The sequence below is a fragment of the Schistocerca serialis genome, chromosome 11 (genome assembly GCF_023864345.2).
Source record: "Schistocerca serialis cubense isolate TAMUIC-IGC-003099 chromosome 11, iqSchSeri2.2, whole genome shotgun sequence".
Taxonomy (NCBI): Eukaryota; Metazoa; Arthropoda; class Insecta; order Orthoptera; family Acrididae; genus Schistocerca; species Schistocerca serialis.
In genome coordinates, this window is record NC_064648.1 from 102,878,777 (window position 1) to 102,892,265 (window position 13,489).

Sequence of the window (13,489 nt, forward strand, 5' to 3'; positions counted from 1 at the left end):
CAGGAGGGGGGAACATGAGGAAGGAAGGAGGTAAGAGGAAGAAGAAAGGTAGAGATGGAAGAATGACAAGGGTAGAGATGGAAGAATGACAAGGGTAGAGATGGAAGAATAAGAAGGGTAGAGATGGAAGAATAAGCAGGATAGAGATGGAAGAATAAGCAGGATAGAGATGGAAGAATAAGCAGGGAAGAGAAGGCAGAATAAGAAGGGTAGAGATGAGACAGCAGAGGGCAGAGGGAAGAAAGAGGAGAAAGATAGGGGGGTGGGGGGGAGGGGGATGGAAAAGTGGAGGAAGAGAAAGTGGAGGAAGGGAGAGTGGAGGAAAGAAGAAAAAGAGAGGGAGAGGAGAGAGAGGGGAAGGAAATATAGGACAGAAGTATAGGCTAGGCGGACAATACAAACAAATACTGTCATTATCTTCATAGCCAGATTGTTTATATGCTCCTTTCTTACCCAATTATGTCTCCTTCTCCAGCTTTCTGTAACACTTTGCTTTTACGTGTCTCAACTTCTGTCTCTCACCCCTTTAGTATTCTTTAACTTGCAAATAACTTCTGTGTTTTTTGTATACTGAGACCGTGATGCCACTATACTAATTCATGCAGCTACTTCCTGTCAATCTGAATGACTCAGTCACCACCCCGTACTATATCTATAACTGTTGTTTTCTGTTTGTAATTAGTGAAGAATGAAAGTTTAGCATGCAAGTTCAAGTGTAGTGTATCATTTTAAAAATCTATTGAGGGACCTCTTGCAACATTTACCTCTCCCATGTACACCTCTCACTTCTGTTGCCTGAAAATCAAAATTTCAAATAAGTGGCAGAAACCGTGCTTTAATGAAAAATATCAAACACAGGAGGTGTTTATGTTTCAGAACAAGAGAGTGCTTTCTCATGGTAAAGATAGTGCATGTGTGGAGGAATAACATGGAATGGCCATTTCTGGAACTTCAGAAATCGGTTAATTTATATAAAACTTGTCAGAAGAGGGCAAAAATGTGCAAAACAAACAGTTAGCAATGCTGTTTGAATTCTGAAATATAACTATCACATAAGCTCTCTTTAAACACCAATTCTGATCCCAACCTTTATGAGTTTCTTTATAATTTGTCGTATCGTACTCACCCTGGTCAAATGTATTGTACTCCCGTAAAAGTAGACTCTGGTTCGAGAAGCTCAGACTGATGGGACATACATATTTTAGTCCTGTCAATACTGACAGGACAAACTGACTCTGGTTTGCACTGCTTTGAGAATGGCTGGTAACAATTATGTACAATACTTTTGATGAATTTTACATACACGATTAATACTAGTTAATTTCATGCATATAGTTACTAACAATGACAAGAAGATAACAGTAGGGAATGAGCACAGAGTGTCTAAATAAGAATTTTAACATGAGAGAAAGAAACAGCAGATTTTGAGATATCTTATATACAGAGCAGAAGACAGTCACAGATAAGGCTCTTGCTAGTATTGTAGTATACCCTTTTCCTTTTAGGATTACCGATTTTCTTGGCTGCAGAGTTGTTTTCCTGCTAACTGGCATAGCACTATTGATACGTGGTCAGAAGAGAAGAGGCAAATCTCAGGAACTGTAGCGAAAAAGGTTAGGAATGGGGTCAGAAGAGCTGGGGAGTGGCCGAGGCCCAGTTTTTGGCAGACACTCCCGCTCCTCGACCATCTGTTCCGCACCGCACATTACAGAGAGACACCCTTCCAATGCCCAGCATTCATCCTGTAACAAATACACAACACAAGTTGAAGGAAAAATCTGATGGTAATAAATTCAGACTGTGGGAACAGAAAATATGCAGTACTACAAGGCATATGTTTGGTTTCACTGCTAAAATCAAGTTACATAAATAATCTTGTAGAGGCATTGGAGGAGAGGTCTGAAACTGAAATGTTTGCTCCTGGTACACACATGCTGATAAAGGACCCACACACATCAATACCTGATACAACCCAGATAATAGCTGAACTTACTTATAACATTTTGGTGCTCACTCACGATCATCTCATACACCACTGTTTAAGCAGCTACTTAAATTTAGTGTAAATAATCCATCGAAGTTGAGAAGGAACAATTATGATCGTAATTATAATACACTGCTTGACAACTGCTAGGGCACAATTAACACTTGCTAAGGAACAACAGCCAACTGCTGTAGAACACTCGATTGGTGATAGTACGTGGGAATACAGAGGGTGGGATATACTAACTGCTGCAAAGCCTGTGCATAAACACTCTGTACGCATTCAACAGTTTGCGGAGTACAGTGTTTGACGAATGTTGTGGAACTGATTAGTGTGACATTCCGTGTGGCACAGCAGCTCGTCTGCAAGACATCATTCGAGTGCTGAGAATCGTGGACGAGCAGTCGGATGGCTCTAAGCAGGTCAAAATGTCACTTCTGTGCCCACAGCAATGGGTGTGTCCAAAAGTGTCATCTCACAATTAAAACAGTCCACTGACGGTGTAAATGCTTGCGAAAGCATGTCGGTGGTCACTGATGGATCACCACACCATAAGAGATGATGATGATGATGATGATGATGATGATGATGATGATGATTATTGGTTTGTGGGGCAGTCAACTGTGCGGTCATCAGTGCCCGTACAAAGTCCCAAATTTTACTCTGTCCAATCTAGCCACTGTTACGAATAATGATGATGATGAAACGATGAGCACAAAACAAATACCTCGTCCCTGAGTAGAGAAAATCCCCAACTCACCCAGGAATTGAGCCCGGCACCCCGTGATCCACAGGCAGCGAAGCTAGCCACTACACCACAAGCTGCGGACCCCACTCCACAAAAGAATCGATACGTAGCCCTAGTGGCCTTATCACTCTTAGGCAGATCGCTGCAGACTTTGTGACCACTACCGTTACACACAAACTGAGCCGATTTGTACACTCAGAAGCCCATTAAGTGCATCGGACCTCAACTGTGCCATCAGCAAAAAACACTTTGTTGGAGTAGGGAGCATTTTGGTTGGAGTCAAGAGCAGTGGTCCAGAGAGACATCCTCTGACAAATCCCACTTCACCGTGGCGAGTGACTCGGGCTGCCAGTTAGTGTGGAGAGGCAGGGCAACACGTTACATTCCACAGCGTGTTCACGAACATCATCAGTACGGCTTAGGCATTGCCGTGTGTGCAGGCTTTATGCACAATCGCTGAACACCTCTGCGTATCTTTGCACTAGGTAACATTATGGCACAGCAGTATTGCAAGGAGATTATTCTGGATTGTGTCCACCAGTTTAAGGGTGTGGCAGGTCACAACTTTCTGTTTATGGACGATCACAAAGCACTGCCGAGATGTCAGACACACTGTAAAGTAAAATACGGAATGTATGGAATGGTCTGCCTACTTCCTGGACATAAACCCAATAGAGAAAGACTGGAATGCCCTAAGCAGATATTTTTCTCAATGAACAACCCCTACCTGAACTGTGCAAGAACTGAAAACCATCTGGAGAGGAGAGTGGGGCAATATCCCCCAAGGACTCCTCAACAGTTTGGTAGCCAGCACAAATAACAGCTGCAAAACATCCATTACTGCCCAAGGAGTGCATATTACTTACTGTTGTTGTTGTGGTCTTCAGTCCTGAGACTGGTTTGATGCAGCTCTCCACGCTACTCTATCCTGTGCAAGCTTCTTCATCTCCCAGTACCTACTGCAACCTACATCCTTCATAATCTGCTTAGTGTATTCATATCTCAGTCTCCCTCTACGATTTTTACCCTCACGCTGCCCTCCAATACTAAATTGGTGATCCCTTGACGCCTCAGAACATGTCCTACCAACCGATCCCTTCTTCTGGTCAAGTTGTGCCACAAACTTCTCTTCTCCCCAATCCTATTCAATACCACCTCATTAGTTATGTGATCTACCCATCTAATCTTCAGCATTCTTCTGTAGCACCACATTTCGAAAGCTTCTATTCTCTTCTTGTCCAAACTATTTATTGTCCATGTTTCACTTCCATACATGGCTACACGCCATACAAATACTTTCAGAAATGAGTTCCTGACACTTAAATCTATACTCGATGTTAACAAATTTCTCTTCTTCTAAAACGCTTTCCTTGCCATTGCCAGTCTACATTTTATATCCTCTCTACTTCGACCGTCATCAGTTATTTTGCTCCCCAAATAGCAAAACTCCTTTACTACTTCAAGTGTCTCATTTCCTAATCTAATTCCCTCAGCATCACCCGACTTAATTCGACAACATTCCATTATCCTTGTTTTGCTTTTGTTGATGTTCATCTTATATCCTCCTTTCAAGACGCTATCCATTCCGTTCAACTGCTCTTCCAAGTCCTTTGCTGTCTCTGACAGAATTACAATGTCATCGGCGAACCTCAAAGTATTTATTTCTTCTCCCTGGATTTTACTACCTACTGCGAATTTTTCTTTTGTTTCCTTTACTGCTTGCTCACTATACAGATTGAATAACATCGGGGAGAGGCTACAACCCTGTCTTACTCCCTTCCCAACAACTGCTTCCCTTTCATGACCCTCGACTCTTATAACTGCCATCTGGTTTCTGTACAAATTATAAATAGCCTTTCGCTCCCTGTATTTTACCCCTGCCACCTTCAGAATTTGAAAGAGAGTATTCCAGTCAACATTGTCAAAAGCTTTCTCTAAGTCTACAAATGCTAGAAACGTAGGTTTGCCTTTCCTTAATCTTTCTTCTAAGATAAGTCGTAAGGTCAGTACTGCCTCATGTGTTCCAGTATTTCTACGGAATCCAAACTGATCTTCTAAATTACTTACTAAGAGTCCAATATCAACCATTACATTGGGAGTCCAATCTGAATCATATATGAAAATTATTTAAGTCTCTTGCCCTGACTTCCCAAATGGTGAAATCAGTACTTTTTTCATTATAAATTTACCATTCAACCCATATTACATACACTATGTGATCAAAAGTATCCAGATACCCCAAAAACGACATTTTTTCATATTAGGTGCATTCTGCTGCCACCTACTGCCAGGTACTTCATATCATCGACCTCAGTAGTCATTAGACACCGTGAGAGAGCAAAACGGGTGCTCTGAAGCAGAACTCACGGACTTCAAACATATCTGTACGCGAGATTTCCACACTCCTAAACATCCCTAGGTCCACTGTTTCTGATGTGATGGTGAAGTGGAAATGTGAAAGGACACGTACAACACAAAAGCGTATAGGTCGACCTCATCTGTTGACCGACAGAGACCGCCGACAGTTGAAGAGGGTTGTAATGTGTAATAGGCAAACATCTATCCAGACCGTCACACAGGAATTCAAAACTGGATCAGGATCCACTGGAAGTACTATGACAGTTAGGCGGAAGGTGAGAAAACTGGCATTTCATGGTCGAGCTGCTGCTCATAAGCCACACTTCATGCCAGTAAATGCCGAACGATGCCTCACGCTTGGTGTAAGGAGCAGAAACATTGGACGATTGAACAGTGGAAAAACATTGTGCGGAGTGACGAATCACGGAGAACAATGTGGCGATCCGATGGCGGGGTATGGGTATGGTGAATGCCCGGTGAATGTCATCTGCCAGCAAGCGTAGTGCCAACAGTAAAATTCAGAGGTGGTGGTGTTATCGTGTGGCCGTGATTTTCGTTGAGGGAGCTTGCACCCCTTGTTGTTTTACATGGCACTATCACAGAACAGCCCTACATTGATGTTTTAAGCACCAGCTTGCTTCCCACTGTTGAAGAGCAATTCAGGGATGGTGATTGCATCTTTCAACATGATCGAGCACCTGTTCATAATGCACAGCCTTTGGCAAATTGATTACTTGACAATATCATCCCCATAATGGACTGGCCTGCACAGACTCCTGACTGAATCCTATAAAACACCTGTGGGATGGTTTGGAATGCCGACTTCGTGCCACGCCTCACTGACCGACATCGATACCTCTCCTCAGTGCAGCACTCAGTGAATAATGCCATTCCCCAAGAAACCTTCCAGCACTTGAATGAGATTTTCACTCTGCAGCGGAGTGTGCGCTGATATGAAACTTCCTGGCCTGGCAGATTAAAACTGTGTGCCGGACTGAGACTCAAACTCGGGACCTTTGCCTTTCGCGGGCAAGTGCTCTACCAACTGAGCTACCCAAGCATCACTCATGCCCCGTCCTCACAGATTTACTTCTGCCAGTATCTCGTCTCCTACCTTCCAAAAGGGAAAGGTCTCGAGTTCGAGTCTCGGTCCGGCACACAGTTTTAATCTGCCAGGAAGCTTCCAGCACCTGACTGAACATATGCCTGGAAGAGTTGAAGCTGTCATGAAGTCTTTAGGGTGGGCCAACACCATACTGAATTCCAGCATTACCGATGGAGGGTGCCACGAACTTATAAGTCAGTTTCAGCCAGGTGTCCAGATACTTTTGATCACATAGTCTATTTACTGTGTGTTTCATGTTATCCATCATTGCCTGTGATTATTCCTGTCCCACAGTGTCTTTGTTCCTTAGCAATTTTCAAGCAGTGTACTACTGAATTTATAACAAAAAGGGAGTGACTAACATCGTTATGAAAATTTTTGATCGCTTGCCCAACGACATTAAATGCCTAGTAGCACGGCATAACATAAGTAAAGCTGAAAGGTAGCTCAAAAAAGAGTTCCTTCTGGGTAACACTTCCTATTCCACAGTATAATTTTTATTTACAAATTTTTTGCTTATTTAACACAAAAGCATTACAGATTTACTCCTGTTAACAAAGCTAAATATTCCGCTCTGTTACGTGAATTAATCTGTAAATGGCTAACAGGCAACTGTATTTAATCCTTTGACTGTTACAAACACACTCTCACATTCTCTGATGTGCTGAGACATGGCGTTCAGACTACTATGTAATACTTGTCACCTGATTTGAAAACTACACAGTAAAAAAATAAATAAAAAAATAAATAAAAAAATAAAATAAATTTGAGTCTTGCAGATCATACAGTCTGATATCTTTGCTTGGCAAAGGACTTAATTTCTTTTTGTTATTCATCATAAAAGGGAACAGTTTATAAAGGATCAGTATGGGAAAATACTGACCAGCAAAAGTGACATACAAAAAAGATGGAAGACATACTTTTCACAATTTCTCAACTGCAATGAGCCACACTCTTACTTTAAATTGTAAGAATCTGGTACAGCTGATACAGTTACTACCCCATCAGTAAATGAAATACAGCAAGCAATAAAGAAATTAAAGAATAAAAGGCTTGTGGCGAGGACAAGATATACACTAAGTTATTAAGGAATGGAGGCCCACAACTGGAATTAGAAATACAGGCGTTAATAGAAACAATTTGGGAGACAAAAACCATTCCTGTAGATTGGAAAACTGCAATTGTGTGCCCCATATTTAAGAAGAATGATCCACTTGTTTGTGATAACTACAGAGGAATTGCCTTACTGGATGTCACCTACAAAATTTTATCGAGCTGCCTATTAAACCGGCTGATACCAATAACAGAAGAACTAATTGGGGACTACCAATGCGGTTTCTGCAGAAACAGATCCACGTTAGATCATCTATTCACCCTAAGACAAGTAACAGAGAAGGCGTGGGAATTCAATGTAGATGTCCACATATTATTCATAGATTTTAATAAAGCCTATGATAGCATACATCAACAGACACTCCTAAATATAATGAAGGAATTTAAAATACCATAAAAATTAATCAGATTAGTTAAAATGTGTATAGATGAAACTTTATGTCACATAAAGACACCAGTAGGAGAAACTGAAGATTTTAAGGTATGCACTGGACTGAGACAAGGGGATGCCATTTCACCTATTTTATTTAACCTCGTCCTAGAGATGATCAACAGAGAATTTTGTAAAACCGTCCACAAGGGATCCAGCTACAGGATGTGAACATTACAAGACTTGCCTATTCAGATGATGTAGCACTAATAAGTAGTTCCAAAAGAGAATTAACCAGAATGATGCAAAATTACTACAAAATTGCTGAGAAAACAGGATTACACGTTAATGAAGAAAAGACAGAATACCTGCCCATAAGTAAGAAAACCAGAAAAAGATGCGCCTCTGACTGTAGATGGATTCAATTTCAAGACCGTTGACCACTTCAAGTACCTAGGAAGTCTTTTTAGTAATGACAACAGAACAGATATAGAAATAGATGCCCGTTTATCAACAGCAAACAAGACACTTTTTAGTTCCACCAAAATTCTGAGAAAAAGATCACTTAGCAGTAACTTCAAAATCCGCTTATATCAATCGACCGTTATACCTGTGATGTTATACGGATGTGAAACATTAATATTTAGAAAGAAAGATGAAGAAAAACTGTTAATAATGGAAATAAAAGTACTAAAAAATTTTTGGACCTGTATATGATGAAAATAATACGGAATGGAGAATAAGAAGAAATGAAGAATTAAGAGGGCTGTACAAACACCGTAACATCTTCGAAGTGCTCAAGAGGAGAAGGCTGAATTGGGCAGGCCATATAGCAAGAATGACAGAGAATAGACTACCTTGAATGGCATTCAGCAGAACAATAGATGGAACGAGAGGAAGAGGGAGACCCAGAATCAGATGGCGGGATAACAATCGGGAGGACGCAACTAGGATGAACAGCAACAGCAACTGGACAAACAGCGCACTGGACAGGCAGAAGTGGAAGGGGCTCACAGAGCAGGTGTATGGTCGATAAGGCCCTTGCCACACGTAAAGTAAAGTATTCATCATAGTTACTGTGGTGCATCAAATTAAGTAAAACACTGCATGGAATTTTAATGAGCTGCAGAGGTAAAAACTCACTGCATAGACTTTGTGTATGGTTGATTTTAGCTCAGATGTTGCTGTGTACAAAATGTAGATAACATATCAAAATTTTGTTTAATACTGAAAGCAGAACAGTATCTCATTTCATTCTCAGGAGATAAGTTTTTATATCTGGCAGACGGTTTTATATCTGGCAGACGGTCAAGCACAGTGCATCAATTTCCATCCCTGTGCATCGGGATTTGTGTGATTGAAACATTTGTCATAATTTGTAAATAATTCAAGATTCTGAAACTAGTTTTTTTTTTTGCAAAAGATAACACACAGAGAGGCATGTATGTTGTACAGTAAGTACCTGTAACTTTTTTGTTCACCAAAATATGGAAGTAACTCATCTGGAGCAGTAACAGAGTGAGAAGACACGTCAATGCCACTTGAGAAAAACCAACAGTCTGCGTTCAGAGACGTCCTCGGCACCTAGGGAGTGCTGGAGTGTATCGAGTTAACTCATCCACGGCAGTCGAACGGTTAAATAGGAATTACTTTAGTAACCTGTAAATTCTCTCATTCCACTTCATTATTGTTTTGGTTTAACCACAAGTGTCGGAACAGAGAGGAGGAATGCAAGACCAGAGAAGGCGGTGAGGCGACATCGGCCAATAGCCTGCTGACGAGGACCGCGCCACGACGGGAGTGACTTCTGCAAGAAGTGGATATATGTGCCGCTCCTGCCAGCCTCGGCTGGACATTAGTGGACAGTATTCACAGAGTATTAGCAAAGCCTAGCAGAGAGTACCACGAGAAGAGTTAACAGTGATCCATATCCACTGCTTGTTTGGACTTTGTCTATAGTGAAGAATATCACTATTTGCACGCCGCCCATCACTTGCAACACCGAACTCCAAAGTTGAGTACTGTCAATCTGCTTTACTGAAATAAAACTACTAATGTTATTCGCTCGAATTGTTGTACAGCATACCGAGAACGCAGCCTCTCTTAAGCACCCTACACGAGACGAGTGAGCGAGACCCCACATTTGGCGACACGGACTCGACAGTTATGATATATCGTGCAAGTGACCCGAGCAATGTGTAACTAATGAACAAACTGAGTGCTGTGATTACAGAAAACACTAATTCTTAATCCCTCAAAGACCAGTACTACACAATTTCACACAAATTAAAACATGAAGGCGGTCAGAAATTAGAAGTCACTGGTAGCAAAATTTGGAGTTCCCTCAGTATGCTGCCCTCTGTTAGATGCTACTCGAATTATTTCAAGAACTTGTGTAATGAGAATTTCACTGAGATCAAAAATAGTCATGTCACTCAGTGAATAACTTTTTTCTCTGCTTTATGTTCAAGTGTCATTTTGATGACCCTTCACAATCAACATTGACAATCACATGCTGATTTGACAAATTTAAATACGGTAAAAAATTTGTTTTTATGTGCTACCAACAAGAGTCATTGAAACAGAAGTCAATGATATGATTGTCACTGATCATTGAACAAAAGTGTGGGAAGAAGTACAAGTCCTAAGTATGCTGACAGGAAGAGTAATTAATACCTTACAGGACAGTGACAAAAAAATGTTGCTCAATGAGTGCTAAAACTGCGGATGGCGCACAACAAATGGGTACGGCTGTCAAGATGGATGGTGCATTTGGAGCAATTTAAACAAGATCCAAAGGAATTTTTGCATCCATTTATCATTGGCAACAATTCAGAAATTCATCTTTACGTCCCAGAAATTGAGCAAAAACAATCAGCTGCTTCAGACAAATTTGGTGCAATGAAGGCAAAGGCTGTCCCGTCGGCCAGAAAAGTTACGGTCAAACTTTTGGGATGCAGAAGGTGTCAGTACTCTGACTTCTCAGAAAAAGAAAAACTCTCACTGGACAATATTACAGTGAGATACTGAACAACTTTATCAAGTAACTGAAGGAACATGGCCCCATTTGATGAACAAGAAAGTGTTGTTTCACCACAACAATGTGTCATCACTTGGATCTAGAGTTATCACAGTAAAAAAGCATGAACTGTGTCAGTAATTTTTTTTATCCCACTATTTGCCAAATCTGGCTCCTTGCAATTCCTTCTTGTTTCCAATCCTAAAGAAGTGGCTCAATGTGCACATTCTATAAACGAGTAACCGAGTGACATGTCAGGGTACTGGGTATCCTGCCAGATATCAGTATCTGCTGTGCACAACATTTCGACAACACAATTCGCTGTCTCAATCTGGTCCTACCGGTGACTGCTAGTTGAGTAGAACGGGTCCAATATTTACACCTTCTTCCTCCATGATCAGTTCTATGCAGTCCCACTAGACTGGTATGGAGACGTTCTGTTTCAGTCCGACGTGCCCGGCAGCATCCCATCCTCGGTACGGTGTACCTGGTGTTCTGTCTGTGTCCACATTCTCAGTATTTCTTTTTGTTGAGTTATGCTGCTGCAGTCATCCAGTGCAGGATCCCAGGTTTTGCTAAGTTCGTACCCAGTGAATCATCTTACTAAGGTCTGAAGCCGCCCCCCACTTGACATTTTTCCGTGTTTGTAATTTACAGTTTGGGTCATTTTGAAAATCCACATTATGCAAACACTATTTACTTCTTTCTCTTCACCCAGGCGTGTTTCGACACTTCCATGTCATATTCTGTGGGTCAAATTTTATTTCTGCAAAGTACAACGTAAAGTTTATAATCATTAACCTGTTGTAGGCTTAAAAATGTGTGTTCTGTTTGGTTTGTTTCAATTGCTCACTTGAAAATTATGAGAGTAATTCAGTAATTAAAGAGACAACTTGGTCTGTAGAAAAAAGCATTTATTTTTACAAAACAATACTTTTTCTATGTTTCAACACAATCCCCTTGAACATTTATGCACTTGTTCCAACGGGCTACAAGCTTTTTTATTCTGGTTGCAAAGAACTCTTTATCTTGATGTTTCAACCAATTTCACACATACTTTTTCACGTCCTCGTTGTCTTGGAACCTCTTCCCACGTAATGCTTCCTTCAGTGCACCAAACAAATGAAAATCACTAGGTGCTAAATCAGGACTGTAAGGGGGACGAGACAGTACTTCCCAGCCCATTCTGTCAACGGTTTCACGGGTTAGTTGTGCAATGTGAGGACTTGCGTTGTCGTGCTGGAGAATCACACCTCTCCCCCGAGATCGACGACGTCTCTCTCTCACGGCTGGCTTCACCTTGTTTAAAAGCAAATCTGAGTAGTATTGGCTGTTCATTGTACGCTGCTCTTCAAGATAATCACAAAAAACTGGACTTTCAGTATCTCAAAACACCATCAACATGACTTTTCCTGCTGATGCTTGGGTTTTGAATTTTTTCTTGACAGGTGAGTCGGTGTGCTTCCACTCCGTGCTTTATGTTTTTGATTCTGGCTCATAATAGTGAACCCAAGTTTCATCACAAGTTAAAATTTTGTCGCGGAAGTGCTCACGTTCTCTTTCGTGACATTCCTTTAGCTCTGTGCACACTCTCGACCTCGTTTTCTTGTGTAGCTGCATCAACTCCTTTGAGACCCATCTTGCGCATGTCTTGTGGTACTTCAGCTTGTTACAGATAATGTTGTGAACTGTACCAGTACTAACTTGAACCTTATCAATTATCATTTCCACAGTCACACGGCAATCGGCACGAATAATGTCATCAGTTCGACTTTCTAGCGAGGGAGTTGTAACTGCAACTGGTCGGCCACAATGGTGTTTGCCAGTCACTGAGTCGCGACCATTTTTAACTGCTCTACCCACTTGTAAAAATTTGCATGATTCATACAACCTTCACCATAAACTTTAAGACATTCTACAGTACATATTTACAGGTTTCTCACCTTCAGCACGTAAAAAATGAATAACAGAACTTTGTTCAACTGATGTGGACATTTCAAGCGGACTCACTGTTTTGTATTTTTGAGGTTATAAACAAAACAATGTTGATACATCAGCTGATTGAGACTCATCCCAGTGATACCAACTTAAAGCCATAAAAGTACCAAACTTGCCCTACTAACAGTTTTTCCCCCTGACCAATTTGTCTCTTTAATTATCGAATGACCCTCGTACATTGCTAATGAAACTCTGTTGTTGTAGATTGGTTTTTGTGCCCTTTTTTGTCAGTTTTGACAGTATGTCATCTGCAAAGTACTCGTGAAGAAAATTCTTCGTGCATTTCTGTATATTACTTGTCGGTTTTGTCGGTAACATATCTCTTTCTACTGCTATCGAGTACACTGTTTCTAAAATGTTACTTCATAAAATTTTGCTCACAGGTTTAGTTCACATGTATTTTTCACAAAATGTGACAAGAGATGACTTGAGCACACTTCTGTCTCCACACTCATCGAGAGGTGCTATATTGTTGTCGCTTCTCACTCGTTCGTCGTTTGCCTCGTGTTTAATGTGGTACTAGTTTTGATGTGTGTGCCAAATGATGAACGAGTGACAAGTGACAACAATATAGCACCCCTCAATGAGTATGGAGACAGAAGTGTCTGCTCAAATCACACTTTGTGGAAAACACGAGTGAAGTAAAGTGGTGAGTCAAATTTTATAAATGACAGTGCACTCAATAGCAGGAGAAAGAGAGATCTACCAGAGATAAGCAACGGGACAGAAAATGTACACAGCCATTACCCACAAAACAATACTTCAGAAATACACACAGAATTTTGTTTGTGACT

The 13,489-nt window shown here is 41.0% G+C and overlaps 1 protein-coding gene across 1 annotated transcript in view; it reads right to left on the minus strand.

The window, feature by feature from the left end:
* Positions 1-236: 236 nt before the first annotated feature.
* LOC126427276 (pleckstrin homology domain-containing family M member 2) overlaps positions 237-13,489 on the minus strand; it is a 271,933-nt gene continuing 258,680 nt past the window's right edge. Inside the window, exon 19 of the mRNA XM_050089544.1 lies at positions 237-1,742. The gene's annotated coding sequence lies outside the window, so the exon portion shown is untranslated. The remainder of the gene's footprint in view (positions 1,743-13,489) is intronic.